Raw genomic sequence first — 21,105 nt, forward strand, 5'->3', positions numbered from 1 at the left:
TTAGGAAGTGAATACCTCAACTCAGACCTATGTTCATCAGTTTTTCTTTTCAAACACTGTTTATTGCAGTCTCTGGAAATAAAATGGAATTCAGTGAAAGGCACAACGAGACCACAATGTTACAGACTGAAACTGAACTCTCATACAATCCAGTATTGTGGCTAATGTTTTTTATCCACTGATCTTGAAGTCTTACCCCCTATGGCTACATGCAAGGCAGATGAGGAGGTGGACCATGTGTGAAGATGTATGGAGGTGTTCCAGTAAATTTGGAATAATAACCAGCTCCATTGACTGGGATATTTTTAAACCCAGGTTAATATTTGGGACACATTGATTGATTTTGTTTGAAGCTGATACAGCATGTTTACTGTTGAGGTCAATGCAATGCTTGATGTCTTATTTCAAAATAGTATCTGCTTACATTCGTGTGCATCACAGAAAGGTCTCTGTACTTCAGACTGGGACCTGTGGGTACCAGCGTAGTGCTGACCAGCTGGCTGACTAGTAGTGCCTTCCCTCAGAACCAGGGATGCATCTGCTGAACCTCTGTTCTGCTTTGGGCATAGCCACCTAGAAGCAAGAGGTTTTGGTATAAATGAGACATACTCCTGCACTAAGTGACTGCCTTTTCCTATTTGACTCTTAATAGTATAGGAGAAATTCTAAATGCCCAAGCCTATCATTAGACTGTATTAACTCAGGGTATTGTGGGATATACTGGCAGAAAATGTAGGCACTGTGCGAGAGCTGCAGAAGAGTATTCTTCATCGGGTCTCCAGGATGGAACACAAAACAAAAAAAAGCATATTAAACAGATAGAAAAGAGGAAACCGGGGTAAGACTTGTGTGGAGGGTTGGGAAATAGAATATTTGCAGGTACATTGCAATTCAGGAGCTCAGGAACAGGTATTCATGCCATCTTTCAACTGCAGTGCCTCCTAGTTAAGGTGATGAAATAGATAATGAAACATCATGTGGGCAATGTAGAGCTGAGGTCAGAAAATCAGTTGAACAGCTTAGTGCAGCTGCAAATAACCTCAGTGTTTCCCTTCTCCCAGCTCAGTTTGCACCCATGCAGGTGTGACCTTTAGCATACTGGGCAGAATTGTACCTTGTGTATTTTACCACAACACTGGCATGCCGAGCTCTTAAGTAACCAGGTAATGTTTATCTGTACAGTGATACAGTTTAAATCCTGTGAAGTCAATGACAGCTTTCCCACTGACTTCAATTTCACAAACTTAAAAATATTGGAAATCTTGACTTGGTTTTAATGAGCTGAGGATTTCCATGAGATGGAGAAAATCCATCCTCCAAAGAAGTAATGCAATATTATAATTTAAAAGTCTGTTAGAATTGGAAGCCAGAGGGATGTTCAACAGAAATAACCTGTGAGGAGTAAGAAAGAGTCGTCTTCAAGACAACTTCCTGTTAACTTCTATGTTCAATGCAGTCACGCAGAAGTATACTTTAGAGACTAAATTTTGCTCCAGTGGTAACAGCAACCATTACTTCTAATAATCTGGGCTGAAAAAGTATTGAGCTGTGCAGACAGTGTGTATGTGAGAGTTCAGGCACAGGATAAAGCTTGCACAGGACTATCTCCTATAGAAATTCAGAGATTTTCTCTGCTCCGGTGCTATTAGTGGCTGTAAAGAGGTGAAAAGTGACACAAGGATTTCTGTGTTATACATGAGCATATCTCCAAGTGTGCAGTTACACTGCCAGTCTAACATCTTTTTTACTTAAGGGCATTATAGCCTCTTTTGCCTTACATAAATCATCTGTTTGTTTAAACCATGGATATTCAAAATCATGTATACCGATGTACTGAAAGAGACATTCATGCTGTGTGGAGATCATGTTCATCCTTACTTGAAGAACCATTATACTATAATGGGGTCCCTTCACACAAGTATTTGTTTGGGAGATTTTGAACAAACCTGTACTCTTTATTCATGCTCATCATGAAGTAAGTAAAAGCACACAGAAAACATGAAGCAATATATGTCTGGTTCTGCATCAAGTAATATCAAGTCTGTGCATGCTGGATTTTCTGGCAGTAAAAATTTGATCTGTGTTGGTGTGCATACATGACTGCATTTTTATCGAATCAGCCACAGCATATGCTACAGTGTTTTTTCAGATTTTACGCCAGCTTTCTGTCAGATGAGCAGGAGATATACTCGATTACTATGCATAGTAGTAGAATAGTACAGACAGTATCTCATCTGATATGAACTCACCTGGGACAAAGTTATTTCTTCAAGGTATTTACTATCTCACAGGATACCTACCATACTTATATGCAGTAAACCCTAACAAGTCCTTCGACAAATCTTTCTCAAGTCTGTGCATGTCTACATCTGATTAACTGCAGAAAGACTGACATTTCTCTTCCTCAGAGCAAAAGAATGGAAGAGTCGCAAATCCAAACACTATTTTATGCCTTAGGCAGATACAGAAATATTTTAGAATATGAGGTACATATAATGTACATAGAAATCCTGGGTGTACTTATGTATTAATGTAAACAGTGAGATGGGAAACTGATTCATAATAGTAATTAGAAATACATTTCTTGAAATTGAAGGTTTAGCTTCAGGCTTATATTATAAAGGAGGAAGATTTTATTTTGTGCATCCCTCCATGTTTCTTCTTTTAAATATGCAGCTGCTGTGTTATATTATGTATCTTTGGCATTTCATCTTGAAGATTAATTGTCATGACAGTAGTTACTGGAGGTAAAGATAGTAAGCAAGAATATTAGAGGGTGAAATGGATAATTTTTGAGTTTTCCTAAATCTAAGGGTTGAACCCATTAGTGCATACAAATATTATTATCTTTGATATAAAACTGGCTGAGATTGTTCAAGGCTTTATTGGAGTTTTGTTAGTTGTCATTATTTCCAGTAGAATTCATGAATTTACTGTCACTGAAGTATTGTCTGTCTTTGGCCCAGGGCTGTAATTGACTGCAGTTCAACATTCAGTGTCAGTACTGCTTGACATAGGTTAAACTTGGCTACTCATTTTTATACCTGCAATTTAGTCTTTACTGGGCAAGCACAACAATTTTTTTGGGGATGTATAGTGGACCAGTCCAGAGAACAGATTTAACTGAAGAATAACAAAGGTTATGAAAACTGCTACTGTCTCTGATTTTATTATTTGTTTGTTTGTTTGTTTGTTTCTCCTCTAAACTGTCTAGTTTATGGAAACAAATGGAGCTGGAAGTTTATGGCAAACCTGGTGAAAATGAGCAGTGGTGTAGGATAAGCTGAAAAAACAATTGTTCCTGGCAAACTCAAGGTAAGAGCCTACCTGTGCCTCCATCCCAGGGAATAATTTGGAATAGATATTGCAAGGTAGATGAAATTATACAAATGCAGAAATACTTTTGTGAAGTTCCGTATGTACTGTAGGCTGTAAGTCAGTTTTGTTCTAGTGCAACTTCATCTGTACTAATTGTGCTGGTATAAATCAGTGAAAATCTTAACTGACAGAATTACCGTAACCAAACTTTTACAGGTACAGGACTTCTAAAAATTGGAATTATAATAAGGAATGTTCCTGTCCTGTGAGAACAGCACTCTAAATTTAGCAACAATTCCTATTATATAGATATTAGTTAAGAGTTTGTAGAGCTGTAGATAAGATAGTGCTAAGATAGCACTATTGGAGTATTCAAAAATTACAAATTAAGGAGTCATTCAACTTCTCTTGAAAAATTTTAGTGGACTTTGCAAACTCATTCTTGAAAGGGCTGAAATTTGCAGTCTTTAGCAATCTCCTACTATTTTTGCTACCAATTTCACCTCTTAAATGTTTATATTTATTCTCAGAATGACACCAGGTTATACTGGGAGATTGGTATTTTTAATACAGTTTCCTGTGGAGAAATAGCATAGACTCTTGACTACATACCACTGTTCCATTCTTATAAAGCACTTGTGATGTACTCAAGACACATGCTTGGGCTCATGACCATTTAGATGTAATCTGTACTACTAGTGCTATTTTACTGCAATCATACAACATAATATGCAAGTGCTAAGTATGTAGAAGATAATGTAAAACGTGCTGCAGCACTGAATTTTCTGGAAGGTGATGGTTTGTTAAAGCATTAATAGAAAAATCTTCCAAGAGAAATTTGATGAAATACACAGAGTTTTGATGTCACACAGGTATTTGCTATGTTTGTAGATAGTCAGTAATGGGATTTGCCTATTTAACTTTACCTGCAGAAGAAACAACAGCTATCCTACCAGTGATTACAGTGCACCTGGGACCGAGATGGTACAGCTACTGAGCCACAGATGCTATAGACATGTTTTCCTAAATAGCTTTGGATGCTAAAAAACTCAGGGGAAATCACAAATCCTAAAGACTGTAAAATATCGAGTATATTTGATGCAGATGAATCTGATTCCTTTAAATGATCAGGCTTGTTAAATTGCTGGATTTTCAACAGAATTAAAACTAAACTGGATATTTTAAGAAGGTATTGACAGCTTAATCTTCCATTATGGACATTGTGGATAAGGTTAACAAGCGTGATGTGACTGAAGAATGCTTGAATAACCAAGTATCCAAGAGATCTTTGGTACACAGAGACCCGATCCCTCAAATGCAGATGTAGTTGTGTATTCCTCCTCCTTCCTGCTTACCTTCTCAGCATCTGCCCTAGGCAGCCTGGTCTAGTATTAGATATGGAGGTTGGCAGGGTGGAGCTTGATGATCTTTGAGATCCCTTCCAACCCAAGCCATTCTTTGATTTGATGATTCTATGATTTTGATTGCCAGCCAGTCTTCCATCAGTGATGAGTCTTGGCATTAAGCTACACAGAGTCTATTAAGAACCATTGGCTTTAACATAATTAGTTTCTCTCCAGCAAGCTGGCCACTATTCTCTATGCTCCCATGCCAATCATGCCAGCCTCCAGAGAAGACGCTTTCATTAAAATGTGTCTGAGTAAGAGCATCTTGATGACAAAAGAAATCATTCATCACTAAACAGCAGTATCTATGAAACTTTACTAATGCATTTTTTTTAACGTCAAAAACCTTTCTAAACATTTTTTTGGATATACATGTCTTCTAAAACAAATTGTATCGTACCAGTAAGGCACAACACACAAAAATGTTTTACACAAGATAGTTTATAATTATTATATAATTATTATAATTGTTATTCTGTTAACTCCCAATGTACTTAATTCTCATTGCAAAGCAATGGCAAATGGCACCCCAACTTAGGATTTTCTCACAGATGATAGGAAAAGATGCTTAGAAAGGCTCCCATACTGCAAGGCAAAACCATCTTCTGATTTCTTGTTCTCCACAACCTTACAGCCTAACAGAAAATGAATATAATAAATGTTCCTGCAAACAAGCATTTTAAAATCTTTTTTTTTTTTTAATTTTTTTTTTTTTAGTTTTGTTTTTTATTAACATACATCCAGGCCTTATACCTATAACAAAGCTTTAGCCCTCAGAATGATTTCTGAATTGCACACAGTTATGGCTTTGTCTTCCCTGTCTCAGGCTTCAAGTTGGTTTTGGAATGTTACAAGCAGTATCAAGAGTGAGAACACATCTAGTGTGGAAAATTAGCCCCCATTTCCTTCATTATTGATATTAGCAGTATCAGGTCTACATTTTCAAATTTAAAAGAAGAGGTGGAAAAAGGTATAGGATCTCCACTGTCTGGAGGGAGACTCAAAAACCCAAATCAACGCCTCCTCCTTTGGTACTATAAAAACTGAAATTTAGCAGGGACTCTTCACCTTTCAGGATTTTGCTTCTAGGCACTGAGCTCCTCAAAGCCACTGGAATTAACTATTGCTTACATAGGAAACTTATATGGGGGGATTAAATGTAACAAAAAGGGAGTTTGTTCTGAATATCTCCAAGGGTAGTGAGTCAATAGGCTCTTGGACAACTTGCACTAGTGTACAGCTATCTTGTTCAAATGTTTTTTCCACAGTATCTGTTCTACAATATATCTACCATAATATCTGATCAATGAGCAGGACCATAGAAGGAAGAAATTTTGCCTTTTCAAGTCTTGGACTCTGAGGTTAGGGGAACACAAAGAGCAGGAAATTGAGTGTCAGAACACTGGAGTTATTTTGGGAAATTTTACAGCTCTAACACCCTGGGTGAATTTTGTGCAGTGCTTTAAATATGGTCTTGGCATAGCTGACACTGAAGTACTTGGATGGGGAGTATCTTAGTGATACTATACAGAAGAATTGAGGTTTGTGCCTGTACTTCAGTGGAACCCAAATTAGATATGGTTTTAGTTTGTTTTCCCATAAGCTCGTAAATTGCAGTCATGTGCTAAGAGCATTCAGTTGTTCGTTCACTTCCCAGACTCCTCCCAGAAGGGAAGACAAGTTTCATCAAAAAGACTAGTAAAAGATTACTGGTGCCTCATATAATGGCAGTAAATAAGGTCATGGGCTCTGGAAGTGACAAACACGTGTGGGTATCCTGTGCCAAGACGGATACAGTAAATGTATTGTTTCATGTGTTGTTTCCTGAGCAGCAGCCTGTTCCAAGGCGTTCCCAAGTCTCACCTCAACTGCCAGCTGCTTGTTCTTGACAGCCTTACAGCTGTGCCAACACAGCTGTTTATGTGGATGATTGTGAACTGAATCAGGAGACTAATTCAGTTTAAACTGCCCATCAACATCTTCTTGTAGTGTTGTTCTTTAATACCTATCTAGTGCCCTGGGCCTGATTCACACTGCTGCCTAAAAACAGTTTTGTTGATAATGTAACATGGTTGTCAAGGGAACAGGACAGGCTGGAAGGAGGGAAAAGTTGTTAGAAGTAACTTAAGTCAGTATTGTTGCCAGAGGCAACGTGTCTTCCTGTAGCTTTGTGGTGTTGCTGCTGACAGCTGAGCTGAGCTGTTACTGTTGCTCAGAGTCCAGTGTTTATCTCAAAGTCAGCCTCAACAATGCTGACATATCTGTGGGTGTTTGCATCATTTTGCTCATCAGCACTGATAAGCTAAAGATTAAATTAAAAGAATGTAGTTGCCAACTTTGCACAATGGATGTCTACTAACTTGAAGGCTAATAATTTTGCAACATCTTCTGCCAATTCTTTCATTCTTCACAGTTCAGTGGAAAGTAGTTTCCAGAATGGTTTTGAAAGGGTTGTAGTTTTACCACTCACCTAATTCAGTGTAACAGAGGGCAGCCACTGTATGTGGCCAGTTCTACTCTTCCCTCAGACTCTAATGCTTCGTGCTATGCAAGAAGTCAGTTCCCTTTAAGAATCTGATGAAAAACTTCTCCATGAAAACACTGGTCTAAATTGAAGGGGTTAACAAAAGCAGAAGTTAAGGGCTAAACCTTCAGTGAGGACTTAACCACTTAGAAAAGGATCCTTCATAACCTTCACGAGGTTTTAAAAAGGAATTCCCCATTCTCTGCAAACACAGTAGTGTTTGGTGGAATTGTGGAACAAAATCTGAATTAACAGTGTATTTGAAGCTGAAGTTCTGTTTTAATTTTTATGTTAATTTTACTTTTCCACATGTGTTTGGCCAAAATATATTTACTGGTTGTTATGCTTCACTGCTGTCCCTGTGTGTCCCATCTGAGGTTACTTGAACCTGAGTAAAATACACATGAAATATTGTTGAGTTGTAGAATTTTATGCACACTCGACACTCACACTGCAGCAAAATTACTGCAATATGAGGCATCAAGTGAGTAAAAGTCACTGTGTTAGAATTTGTGTTTTTACTATTGTTTTAATGGAACATTGCAAAACTGAAAAATCATTAGTAGTCCTGCCTATGCTTTAACATTTAGAAGGTCTTATTTTCCATTTCCCCGTAGCCTCTTTATGCTACTCCATTAGTTTTAAAAGGCCATAAAGAGAGCACATTTAGCCACTCAGGAGTATTTTCATTTCGGTGTTGCTCTTGCCTTTGGCATACTAGATATGTGTTAGGTTGTGGCTGAGGAGAAAGGGTCTCTGCTGGCCCGACTCTCTTTTCCAGCTATTCTTGGCTGCTGGAACAGTTCCTAGGGGCCTCAGGCTGCCAATTGTACTGAAATTGCCGGTAGTCTTAAGACTATTCAAGGATTAATTAGCTACAAAATGTGGGTAATTGTGACAGAGTAGCTAATATTGCTACTATTAAAGGCTGCACACATGAGAAGAAACAAACTCTAAAGAAAAAGAATTATTAAATAAGAAAATTTGGTCTAGTGTTTTTAAAAAGTTGTGTTCCTCCAAGTAGAATCCTAGTATTTATTGATTAAAAACTAGTGTTTTTAAATTATTTCCTCTATGGGAGCTTCATATTCTGCTCTTCGTTTCATAAAAGCTTCTTTATATTTCTTACAAGATGGCTGTTCACTGCAAGCACGTTTTTAGAATCGTTCTTGCCTATGAAAAAACAGGAGTTCTGTTTCCACTATTAGAGACATTTGTGATTTAAAGAAGCCCAGTTGGAGACTTATCATCATAGATATGTAAGTTCCAGTTCTCCCTCTATACAAAATGAGATGGCGAGGGGCAATAATTTTCTGCAGATTTGACAGTCTCTCTGTGCATTATTATTGCTGTGTTTTTCATAATTTGTACTTGTGCGCCTTTCTTCTGCTGCTCCTACAATTATTTGAGAGTGCTTCCATTCCAACCCTTTCGTGTAGTGTGTCTTTGGTGCTATTTAGATATGTTAGATATTATTTAGAAATTTGTTAACACAGTCATAAAACCTCACAGCTCAGCTAAAGTCTCTGTGTTTTTTGTTGTACTGTAGGAAATAGCAGTTTTCTTAACTGCAGGAGTCCCATGTGTGGCTAGTAAGGTCTATTTCTTTCTATATTCTGAAGAGAACAAACAGTGTAATGTCCTCTTAAGAAGAGTGGGTTTGGAGGAAAACAGTTCACTTCCTGTCCAGGTAAAACAGGCTGTTTTAGAAAACACTGCTTTTTGTTCTAAGATACTGCAGTATCTAATATCATCTCAACTGTTCAATAGGATTCTATAGCACTTCTCAGCCACCAGCCATTAACATTACCACCCTCAGCAGTCTCTGTGTCCTGCTCAGAATTAGATCCCTGCCACGTTTTTCAGATAAAGCAGGCAACTTGTTCTGGTCTCCTGCCTTTTACTGTCACCATCGCCGCTAATGAACAGCATAGGTGCTGCTTCCTATCTTTCTCCTCCCATCCTAATGTAAGCCTAAATTTACTATCATTCTGAAGGTACGCTGAAATACCCAAATATAAAGCAGAATGGCATTCGACTTGTTATGTGTTTATGACCATGGTCAGTGATCAAGTGTAGAGTCCCAAGCTCTTCATCTTTAAATGATAGTAAGTAGGAAAGCCATGTTTTTTCCAGTTTATTAACATGAGGGAAATCAGCTCTCTACACAGGTAGATAGTGATAGGACAAGGGGGAATGGTTTTATACTAAAGGAAGGGAGATTTAGATAAATGTCAGCAGAAAGTTTTTTACTGAGAGAATGGTGAGGTGCTGGAAAAGGCTGCCCAGAGAGGTTGTGGATGCCCCATCCCTGGGGGTTTTTAAGGTCAGTTTGGATGGGGCCCTTGGCAGCCTGATCCAGTACTTGAGGCTGGCAATCCAAGCCATTCTGTGTTTCTAACATTCTGTGATTCTATGATTCTATGATTCAGTTCCTTTTATTAACGCAAAAGGGAACTCACTATGGTGTCTTGATCCACCCAGACAAGAGAGAACTGTGAACTGACACAGATATGCAAACTACTAAGTTCGAATCTGATTAAATTCCAGAAATTTTACAGCCAGGAATACAAGTGTTACCTTATTATGTCACCTGCAATTCCTTTTTTATTGGCTTCCAAAAAGATCTGATGTAACCTAGTCCCCTTGATTAAGTATATTCTTACCCTTTGTTGTGAAAGTGAATTAGAAATAACATATTGCAACCAATTTATGTATGTTCTCCAAAACAAAAATAAACAAATCTCTGTTACTGAATGCAGTTTTTATCTAGAGCAGGCAGTTTTTATTCTTGTCTTTGAAGTACTAATCTGGTGATCAGCAGAGATTGTAGCTAAAACTTCTGCTTTCCTTTTGTATCCTTTCTATCGATTTGCACTTGGGAATTCAATTAAGTGAGATGGTCTGTGCTGATGTAAGAACTCCTATGGAAATGTGAGGATGTGGTAGCTGATTCTGTTGCTCTTTGAACTGAGAGTTTGGATGACCTGAATAGCAACTCATGAAAACATTCCTAGGTAAAGAGCAGCTGTTGCACTGGTCTAGCAAGACAGTCCAATCTGAAGTCTTCAGATTGCTTTAACTTGTTTGAAGGCTGAGGATCAAAGTTCTGTGAATGATATAGAAAATTGCTGTATAGTCTCACCACTCATTTATACTATCAAGGAAAGAAGACTCCAAAAGTAAGAATGGTGTTAAATCCTTTTTTCCCCCTACATTTACATATAGAACTACAATTTGTCATCTTGTCATTTAGATGCTCTCAGACATACAGCTTGATTTTTAGGTGTTCCTTTGCAGCACCAGGTGTTGGACTTGGTGCTTTTGGGTTCCATCCAACTCAGGATATTCTCTATGTATTGTTTCTTTTTATGCTAAAGAATTAGTGACATGTTTCCGATCTTGCCCAATACACCTAATATCCCCATTTCTCTTCAAGTTGTACCAAAAAAAAGTATCACAAATGCCTGCCCAATTCCTTTACTCTGGCCTTTATCCAACAACAAAATGTTAGGCTGGTGATCAGAGAACATATTAGAGAGATTTGTTTGTCACCGTTCTTGGCAAAAAAAACCCAAAAAAACGTAGCCCAGATTTCCCACCTCAGACCAAGGGCTATGAATTGGAGTTATTACTATAATAGAATTTCTGTATGTTGACACCTAAGTAGATGGAATAGAACACTAGTAACCATGCACTGACTCTTCCCTCTTGATCTGCTCGAGGTAAGTACTTGCTAAGATGGTATCTTCAATCAGCTTTTTGATCAATTCTTTGGTTGTTTTGGATTTCATTTTGAGGTATGTGGGCATCCACTGTATCAAGAGATTAAGCATGAAAACAGATCTTTGGATACCCAAGTTACTTAAACCTCATTAATATCTCACCTTAATGCTACCTAAGACCTCAATACCACTCATCACTGAGTTTGTTGCTGTGTTCTCTAAACTGTCTTAATGCAAGGTAGCTGCATTGAGGGAATAGTGTTGTTTTATGGCACCGAGCCCTAGCAAGGGAAAAGCATCATCTTACAGCCAGAGATGGAGGAGAGAACAGAATAACTGCTTTCCACACTGTGCAAACAGATTGGCTTACACTGATTGTGAAATCACAGTTATAATCTTTAGGTATTTCTATGGAGAAGCATTTTTCTATTTTTGCATAAAACGATATTGCCACTCCAGCTTATCTAAGTAATTCATGCATAATACTGCATTATTTAGAAACTCCTTAATTCAAGAAAAACACATTATGAAAAAGATCGTAAAAAAAAAGAGATGCTTCTCTGCTCTGTATGTACTATGAGTTTTGTAATTTATGCTAGACTGTATATTCCTTAACCACTGACACTGCCTTGTAATTGTGGCATGTATTTCCACTGATCTTCACTGATGAGTAAGCTCTTAACACAAATAACTCAAGCACAGATATAAAGGTTATTCCCTTGATTTTCAGAATCGTTCACTATTGTAATTCTCTGAGGTCATCCAGAGGTTCTGAATCACAGATGAGGTAGATAAAATTGGGTATTGGTACATACTGATGCATATTGGTGTTTAAAATTTATACCCTATGTTGTTCACCCCCACTCCTTTTGAAGGAATCTATTCCCTCACTTGGGTTGGATTTCTAGAGAGCATGGGTTTGTGGCATGCAGTCTGCACATTAGCAAGCAGAGACTCACATTTCTGAGTGAAAACTACTATAAAACATGCTTTCACATCTCACATCTCATTTTCCAAAGTTAAGAACTATCTCATAAAAAAAGACATACCTCATTATAAAGCAGCAAGGATCAAAATTAGATGGCTGTGACATAATACAAGGAGTTTTAAAGTACAGCAGATGAAGAAAACAAGGGTAGAGTTACCTCTGGATTAGGACTTGCTACATTGAGCTTGGCCATGAGTTTCTTCGATCAGCTCTGGATACTCCTGTATTAGAGAAATTTGTTGTTGCCAACTTCTGACTTTGGAATTTGATTATACATATTTCTAATAGGTATCCTCCTGTATAGAAAAATTATCAATTTTTTTCAGCTGTTCTTTTGGAATTGCAAATTATTATTTTTACTTTCAAATCCTTCCTTCATATTTGCATGGATATTTGTGTTTGCTTCCAGTGAGCAAAGGCTATGTGTATGGTGTTAGAAGTTAAACCCTAAATTGGTCAGAAGTAGGTTACAGAGCATGTGGAAACGTGCACCGATAGTCTCTGTGCCTTTAAAAAGCTAATCTGAAATAAACTCTGAAATGTCAGCATGAGCATGTCCAAGCATTCTAGATAAGCAGGAGATAATTTGACACAGGGTTTAGGCATTTCAAGTGTTGGGATTGAGCAATACAGGTACTGTAATCTTGTTACTTCTTCAGTGTGGCAGACATTAAAAAAGTCAGATCCAACTTTATGAATTACAAGAATTGACTACTAGAGTATTTATGTGTCAAAGAAAGTAGATGATGTTAATTAGGTGAGGGGAATTCATACTGTATCTCATATGTCACCCACACTTGCAGTTTTCCAAGCTGTTCTTAGCCCATACTGTGACTTAGTGTATGCACAGTAGCATTCCGTAGAGCAGGTGGGAATTCACAGGCCTCAACACAGACAAAATCCTCAGTCTTAGCAACAATTTTTCTGATATTTGTCATTTGGCTGTAATAGGACAGATTTACTATTACACTCTTAGGTGCAGGTAACTAGAGCGGGTTACTAGTTTGAATGATTGGAGTAGTGCATCCAGTGCAAATAAAGCAATTGACTGAACAAACTCTGAATGATCTGTGAGTATAAAAGATTAGGAGTTTTGGATCAATATTGTTACCTCTAGATACAAACTGCCCGACAGACATTTCATTAAAATATATTTATTATTATAAATATATTTATTATTATAAATATTTGTTTCGTATTTCCTAACCAGAGCCGATTGAAAAGTTTGATGTAGTTGCAGAATGAAATTATTAACTAATATACTATTAATAGGAATGAACAGTTTCTTACTCAATGGTTCATCCAGAACAATAAATTACCTAGATATTCTGCCTGAAGGAGGACCGCTCCTAAACTCAGTGTGTGTTTTTAAGAAGCTTACATTGTAATATGTAATTTAGAATCACTTTAAAAATCTAATTCATGTGATATCTAGTATCACGTGTGTCTGAGACTTGGTAGACCAGTAAGGTAGATGATTCACTTGATTTGCTTATGTAGGTGGTGAGATTAGTGGTGTAAGTAATTCCATAGACTCCATTAACATTGGCCTCTATAATGTTAGGATGTTGCCCCACCCAGCTTATTGTCCGAGCTTGGAGCTGGCAACTCATGGTGCCAACTACCCTGGAAGGAAGTGTATGACCTAATCTTCGTATGCTTGAAGATTCCCAAAGCAACAGCTTAGCAGAGGCTTCCTGAATCAGCACTGGTATGAGAAGATTGCTGTTTAGTTAGTCTGGCATGATTAAAAGCAGACCAACACCTAGTTCCAGAACAAGGTCAAGAAATTAAAGGAGGGCAGAACAAGCCAAGAATAGCAAGTCATGCTCAGGGGCTTTGCAGTGGAAGCATTCTTGGCTGAGGCATGAAGTTTTCCAGGGGATTTTTAGCAGGGAGGCACACACATTTGATATGACACTGGATGTATTAGAGAGACATGAGGAAGAAAATACAGTTGTATAGAGAGAGATAAAAGAGAACCTAGCCTGTCACAATTTTTCTTTTAGGCAATCGTATATATCAGGCACACTCTACAGTTGCCAGTCCCATTCCTAGTCCCTGACTCAGTCATTCAATATTCTTGTAGCCTGACTTCATTCCTGAAATACCATGGTCTGTAATTGTCAGAGAGGTAGAGGGGTAGAGAGAAGAGCGTACAGTCTCCATTACTGACTGCAAGGTTTTTATACCAGATGTTATTCCCCCATCTGAGGTCAGGACAGCATATGGCATTCAGAAGTCCTGGCATGCCAGAGGAATATTACATTCTTTTCCAAACAGTGTCCAATGACGGGCACTATGATTATTATAATTTTAAGAGGTGCAATTCCTTCTTATTCCATATCCTGTCTTATAACAACAGGGAAGTAATTCATGGATGTCATCTCCTGACTTAGGATGGTGTTAAAGTAGATGTGTAACTTGGAGTGTGGTTGCTCAGTTAGCGTGTTCTGGGCCCTTCATCAGGCTTAATTTGCTTTTCTAAAAATGATGAATTTGAAGATTATGGTAAAAAGCAGCAAAATACCAGGCAGATCCAGAATGATCTATCTATCTATCTATTTATTTATTTATTTTCTGCAGCTTTCCTTTTATCCATAGAGTTACTATTCTCAGGATCAAGAAGTTAAAGAGGGTTGATATAGGTTGATAGCTGAGATGTCTGTAGTCTCCTTTGGTATTTTGTTCCCCAAGAGGGCTAAAAGCAGTAGACAGTCACACTGAACCAGAACCAGATACAGTCTTTCTTCCCTGCTCATGTGCTTTGTAAAGCTGTATCTCATTCATCCTGGCTATGACAGTATACTCAGCAAGACAAAAGAAGTTCAGGCATGCAGAGTTATCTCAACTATAGGTACATTTTATTGCCATTCTGAACAATTTGGGACAGAATAGGGAGATGATGTAGAATAAAATGATAAAACAATGTAATCACATTCATATCCTACAGTTGGTTATATCAAGAGAGTGGTGGGACCATGTCAGTGTCTGTCATGCTTCAGCTTTAGAACAGCAGCTATAGAGAGCTTTATGCAAGAGCTCTTTTTTTCATTATGCTTTCATTCCTGAACTTAACTTTGTTCCCCCACGATGACCCTATTTACTTGAAGTTCAAGGAGTTGGGTAGATTTAGTGAGTTTTCCTGCCATAACTGATACCTACTACTCTTAGCTACCCAAGTGCAGAAAGGCATGGAATCACACATATATACATTATTATTGTATACACTGAATGAAAACTAGCTTAAAATGTGCATTAAATAGACTGTCCTATAAGTAAATATAATACATTTGAAATACTCAGAAATAATTGTGAGAGCCAGCTATACTAAAGAAAAGAATAAAATATTTGTATTGATGGATGATTTAATAATGCAAGGCTCATTTTTCAAATATATGCAATAAGATTCAAATTTTCATATGATTCCTATTCCAGAAAAAAAGTGAGACATCTAAAGCAAATATTTCCTAAAATCATTCTTAGGGAGTAGGGACATTTTGAAGCAGTACACTTCTAAAAAATTGAACTGAACTTCCAATAGCTCTGATTTGCTTCTGTTTCCAGGCTGTTTCTTTTCAGTATATTTTTTAGTGTTTTTACCTTAGAACTTTGGTACCAAGTAATCATGTTTACAACTGGCTTACATGTTCTCTTACAATCAAGTTTTCCTATCACTCTGCTTAATTTCCACAGCCTAGTACTTCTTAAACTAAAGGTGTTGAAAAATATAGGTCAAGAGATTAAATTCTGTCTTGTACCTTGTTTGTAGGCTTAGGTCTTTTCTAAAGAATTTTTTTTTGCTGACCAGAAAGGAAAGTTCTCAATTGCTCACCTAATTTTGTATCTTTTCTACAACCAAAAATATTCACTAACTCCATAAGTCCATCCAGTGGCTGCATGTGAGAACTGCATATTTTAGAAAGTAAATTCACATTCCTTGCAATTGCATTTGTCAGGTAGTATAGTTAATATTATTACTAGAAATAAGCATGAATCACAATGTATATCAGAATACTCCCAGCGTTCAGTGATGTGTAGGACTGTATCTGTAAATAACCCTTAGAATAATGGTAAGAAAGAATTTGTTACTACAACAACAGGGAGAATGAATTTTTATTCATATTCAAAGAATTTACTTTCTAGAATAGGAAATGGAAGCCTGCTGAGATAAATGCTTTAACATATTTTCATCCTGAAATTGAGATAGCTCAGATCATTGTGAATACAAGCTTAGAAGAGTTGTCCTCAGTTCTCAGCATGCTTGTAGTTCTTCTAAAATACACCTGTAAAATTTTCTGTCTTCTGATCATTAAATTTGTTAAATGCCATAACATACTACATAATTCAGTTTAAAAACCCAAGTGTAGTATGGAGGATTACATTTGAACAGTGTGAGTTTCAAGTCACATTAAGGATTTATATAGCCTGTTTCCAGGAAATTCTGCTTAAGTTCAGTATTTGAATCTTGACAGTTCCTCAAACTAAATCAGGCTAGATGGATTCTTTGAGAGGTGACAATTAGATGTAGCATTTTCCCACACCGATGACAGCATTTTGAGCCTCAGTGCCTTGAACCTTCTTTCTAACATCACTTCCATTACTACCACCAGTGCCAGAGTTGTAACTGGAAAACTCCAACGTGATACTTGTTACTAGTTTAAAAAGTTAATTTGCTAAAAGCCTTTAGATTCTCTGTTCTTGACAAATACAGGCTTCTAAAATCAATTACTTGCTTTATTCTTCCTATGGAAGTAAATCTAATTTTGCCTTTTAAAGTGAATGCATTATGACATAACATACAATTGCAATAGCCTGTTATTTTCCTAGGAGTGCTCTGCTGCATTGCATAGGTTGGGAAAGCAGAAAGAGAGACTGACATTTATAATATAAGCCTAAATGTAGCTTTTCTTAAATTTTAAGTGCGTTATATTGCAAATCTACATAAATTAATTTTAGTCTAGAAAGTTTGAGAAGTGTGTCTAAGATACTGTCATGGTGGGTACTTTGCACAGACTGAAATCACAAAATAATGACTATTGCACTCTGTGGAACAGCAGTTGCATTTATACTCTGGTATAATTTTTATACATTTCAGATCCTTGTTTTTCATTCTGGAATTGCTACAACTGAGGTTGCTGTGATTGTAAACTCTTGCAGTTTGTCTCTAAGAATATATCAAGATTTAGAAATATTGTTCTAATTTGTGCTGATGTGTTACTAGATATCAGAGAGGAACTCAAAATATAACTGTCCTTTTCTCTAGGCTGTACTAGAATTCATGTTTTTACCATCTTAACTTTAAGCCTACTCTTTAAAATACGTTAATACTCCATTATTCTATTATTCTTCTACATTTTATGATAACCTGTGCTGCAATTAAACAATAAACCTCTGAGCATGGAGGTTACAATCTGAGCTGAAATTTACACATTTTAAAATTATTTTCAAATCTGGTGTATTTTTCCTTATCTAAACTAATCAGTATTAATGAGCATGTGCATACCAAACAGTTTCTACAAGTCTTCTCAATATTTACAGAGCCCATGGATTCTGCTTACAGTTTAACAGGCTTTTGCAGTACATCCTTAATCCCTTGCTCAGGATTTCTCGGTAGAGAAAAAAACTGGAATATTCTAGTTTTTATCTGTCAAAAGGTCTTTAGCAGTTCCAGGAGTCATCAGATTCATTGCCTACCTCTGCACTGCTCTTTCCCAACAAAAGCAAACAAGAGGAAACAGTTTTCTAGGGCTGCAGGCAGCATATTTTTTTCTAGAGTGAATTCTAGTGATCAACTGGCAATGGCAGTTTTCAGTTCTGTGTGTTTCTACTTCAAAATAGAAAAATGCAGAAGTAAAGACTAAGCATAATTAGAACCTTTTCAGATAAAATAATGGTTCTTGATTTCAAAACACAATTAAATTTACAGATCAGCACAAACATACAAAAAGGAGTATATAAAATCATAGAATTATAGAATTCTATATATTCAAATAAATTCAAATATATTAATTTCAGCCTGAGATGGGATATAACTCTTAATTCTTCCATTTGCACTCTGGACAATATCTCAGAGCTCTATACAATTTCTTATTCTAAATGCAGGTGGGTTCTTAGGGCAACATTGAAGACCATAATACCTGTTTGTTCCCTTTGGATATCTAGAGTAATAACTCTCAGTATAGAAAAATAAATCACTTCTATCCCAGGTATGTTACTGTTTGAAGAAGAAGAGAAAAGAAAAAAAAAAGCCTACAAGATATAGATTTGACATTCCTTTCCAGAGCTATTAAAAAATGGATTAAAGATGTGTCTTCACTTCCATATGGTGCTTAATGTTGATAATTACATGTGGCATTGGAGATAAACTACAATTCTATCATTAGGCCCTGCCTCAATACGTAAGAACTGGATAACAGATTCATTCAAACACTTTGACTCATCTCTGTTATGATTTTTCTGTTTTACTCCACTTGGGCTTTTTTTTTTCCCCCCACCAGATTGCTTAAAAAAATAATGATGATAGTGTTTGTGGGATTACGTGCATTCCAGAGAATGCACTCTAAATTGCACTGTAGAGTGTAGTAATTCTCAGAAATTTATCAGTGTGAAGAATTTCATTTATGTACGTGTTAGGATGATATTTAGTAATACAGATCTTCATAAAGTATTTTACATTATTTGCCTGGAGGACAATCAAGGCTTCAATCTATTCACAGGAGGAATTTGAATATGCATCTTTCCCTAAAAAAGTAAACACTTCAACACTGTAGTTTCTAAGTATTGCAAATTGGGGAATGTCGTGAATTTTCTTTTGTTTTTCATTAGAAGGAGCGGATGAGATGGAAATACCAGCACTAAAAGGAAGAGGGTTGGTAGCTGAGAACCTCAAATGAGGATAAGTCCCTAAGTGCTTATGGATGGCAAAAATTAAATCCTTTTTGTTTGTTTCTTTGTTTGTTGTTTTGTTTTGACATTATTTAATGTTGTCAAGGAGGCAGTCCATTACATTTGCTGGTTTTAATACCTAAATTTCATGGGGAATGTGGGCACCCTCTCTCAGGAAGCTGAATTTTATTGCCACACATAAATCCCTGATGGAAGTAGGCCAAGTTATTTTTTCTGCTGTAAAAACTGAGGGTTTTTTCCCTTAAAATAAAATGCCAGAATGCTCATTCAGCTTCAGACAGAAACCATAAATGAACCATTTTTCCCTTCGGATGTGAGAACTTGTGCCGAGTTCTGCTAGCATGTGCAACTAGAGGAATGTGAAAAGTCTTGAGCCCTAGTGCCATATGATATGACAGACTATAATATTTCAGAGTTTGCTGCCAAATCCTAATCTAATATAGGCAGATACTTTTCCTTTAGCAAGAGTTTCCAGTCATGTCCTAAACTATTTTAACCAAAGCAGACATGGAGATTATGATCTATCTTGGAAAACAAAGTAGTTGGTAATCTGGATAATATTTTGTTACTACTTTATTGCAAATAGTTAGATTCAGACTTCAGTAGTTGCTGATTAGTGATGCCTTTATTTGGGACGGTACAGTAACTAATCATACTGGACTGATAAAATAATGCTTATGCATAGCCAAAGCATTCAGAAGCACAGCAGATTAGCTTTCCACTGCACTTCTGATTCCAGATCATTATAGATCAACACTGTTTCACTTCCCTTTGGAGCAGAATAGGATTATGTGGAAATAATATGAAACCATTCTGTGAAATCACTTCATAAGGAAAAAATGGCATATTGCCTTTCTCAGACCACCAAATTTGTGAAGTAAGACAAATATTTTTTTCTTCTTCTTTTTTCTCTAATATCACTCGCACAGGGATGATTGGTGAGTAAATTAAGACATTCTATTAACATTAGTATTTTTTAAAAAAGATTTGTTTTTTACTCTTTTTATAAGAGTATACGGTCAAGCTTCATATTTGGGTCCAAATTTTTAACTATTTATTATGCTTGAGATTTCTGGAGTGGTCATATCCAGATTTAACATATGTTGTCTGGAAAGAATATTAAAGCATCCAACGGTAACAACGTGAGGTAGTAATTAAGTAAACGGGTAAGATGCTCTGAATGTTCTAATATGTCAGGAATATAGCAGATGAAATGGGGTTTCATTTCTTTTCTGAAACAACCCGTTCTCGTTTCATTTTCACCCTCCTTGCCTCTTTCTGCCAGAAACTGCTGGTGCCCACGAGATGGCACTATGCCATAGCAGGGCGTTAGGGAACCAAGTCTACACGTCCCATTTTATGGCATGGTTGGATCCCTTTTTAAACTCTAGAGATCAAATCTCTAGAGATCTAGTTTCCTTGTGTCACAAACACCTTTTCTTTCAAACTTATGTCACTTGGGAACTACAGGAGATTCCTGCTGGGCAGCTTGGGGAAATACCAGTGCAGAAAGGGATTGTGTTGCTAAGAGATTTGGGAAGGAGGTTTAGCCTAAGGTCCCTCCATTAAAAAAAAAACAAACAAACTGTTATCTAAAGGATCCTCTTAGATAAGAACTGTTTGGAGTAAATAGCACGTTTAAGCAAGGAATACAATCAGTTAAATAGGCTTTAACATATTCATATATTATTGGCCTACCTTCTAACCATTATATGTAAGGTAAAAGTTGTTTTATTTTTATGAAATAAAAAAAGATTAAAGAATTCAAGAGACATCTCTCAAATCATTTTTGTCAAGACTAGCACACAGAGAGGAAATGCATTATCAAGCCCCAGCCATCTGAGATCCACTGAGCTGCTCAGGTCACGGAATATTAAGTTAATTGGGCTGGGTGATATAAGCAATGAAGAGTGAACAAGATCAGTCCCCACCCCACCAAAGAAATGAAAAAAAATCACAAATCTTTCCTGTCATGGAGCTGCTGTGCAGCTTTACAGGGAGGAGAGTTGCTTGCTGGAAGAGGAAACAACCTTTGCAGCTGTGAAACCTGAGAGAACAATGGAGATTGTGTACATCAGCAGTTGTGGGGAGCTGCTTTCTTCTCTCCAGGGCTCAATGCCAGAACAGTCCCTCAACGGCAATATTTTTTTTTTCTGTAATAAATTCTAAACATTTTTTGGCCTTATTGCCATGCTCTGAGCTGAAGTGAATCTGAACAATTGATAGGTGGCACCC

General features: G+C 36.9%; 1 protein-coding gene across 1 annotated transcript in view; it reads left to right on the top strand.

Moving 5' to 3' along the window:
• Positions 1 to 21,105, top strand: part of JADE1 (jade family PHD finger 1) — a 125,873-nt gene that overhangs the window by 3,133 nt on the left and 101,635 nt on the right. The window contains exon 2 of the mRNA XM_015861230.2: positions 3,215 to 3,315. The gene's annotated coding sequence lies outside the window, so the exon portion shown is untranslated. The remainder of the gene's footprint in view (positions 1 to 3,214; positions 3,316 to 21,105) is intronic.

The sequence above is a fragment of the Coturnix japonica genome, chromosome 4 (genome assembly GCF_001577835.2).
Source record: "Coturnix japonica isolate 7356 chromosome 4, Coturnix japonica 2.1, whole genome shotgun sequence".
Lineage (NCBI taxonomy): Eukaryota > Metazoa > Chordata > Aves > Galliformes > Phasianidae > Coturnix > Coturnix japonica.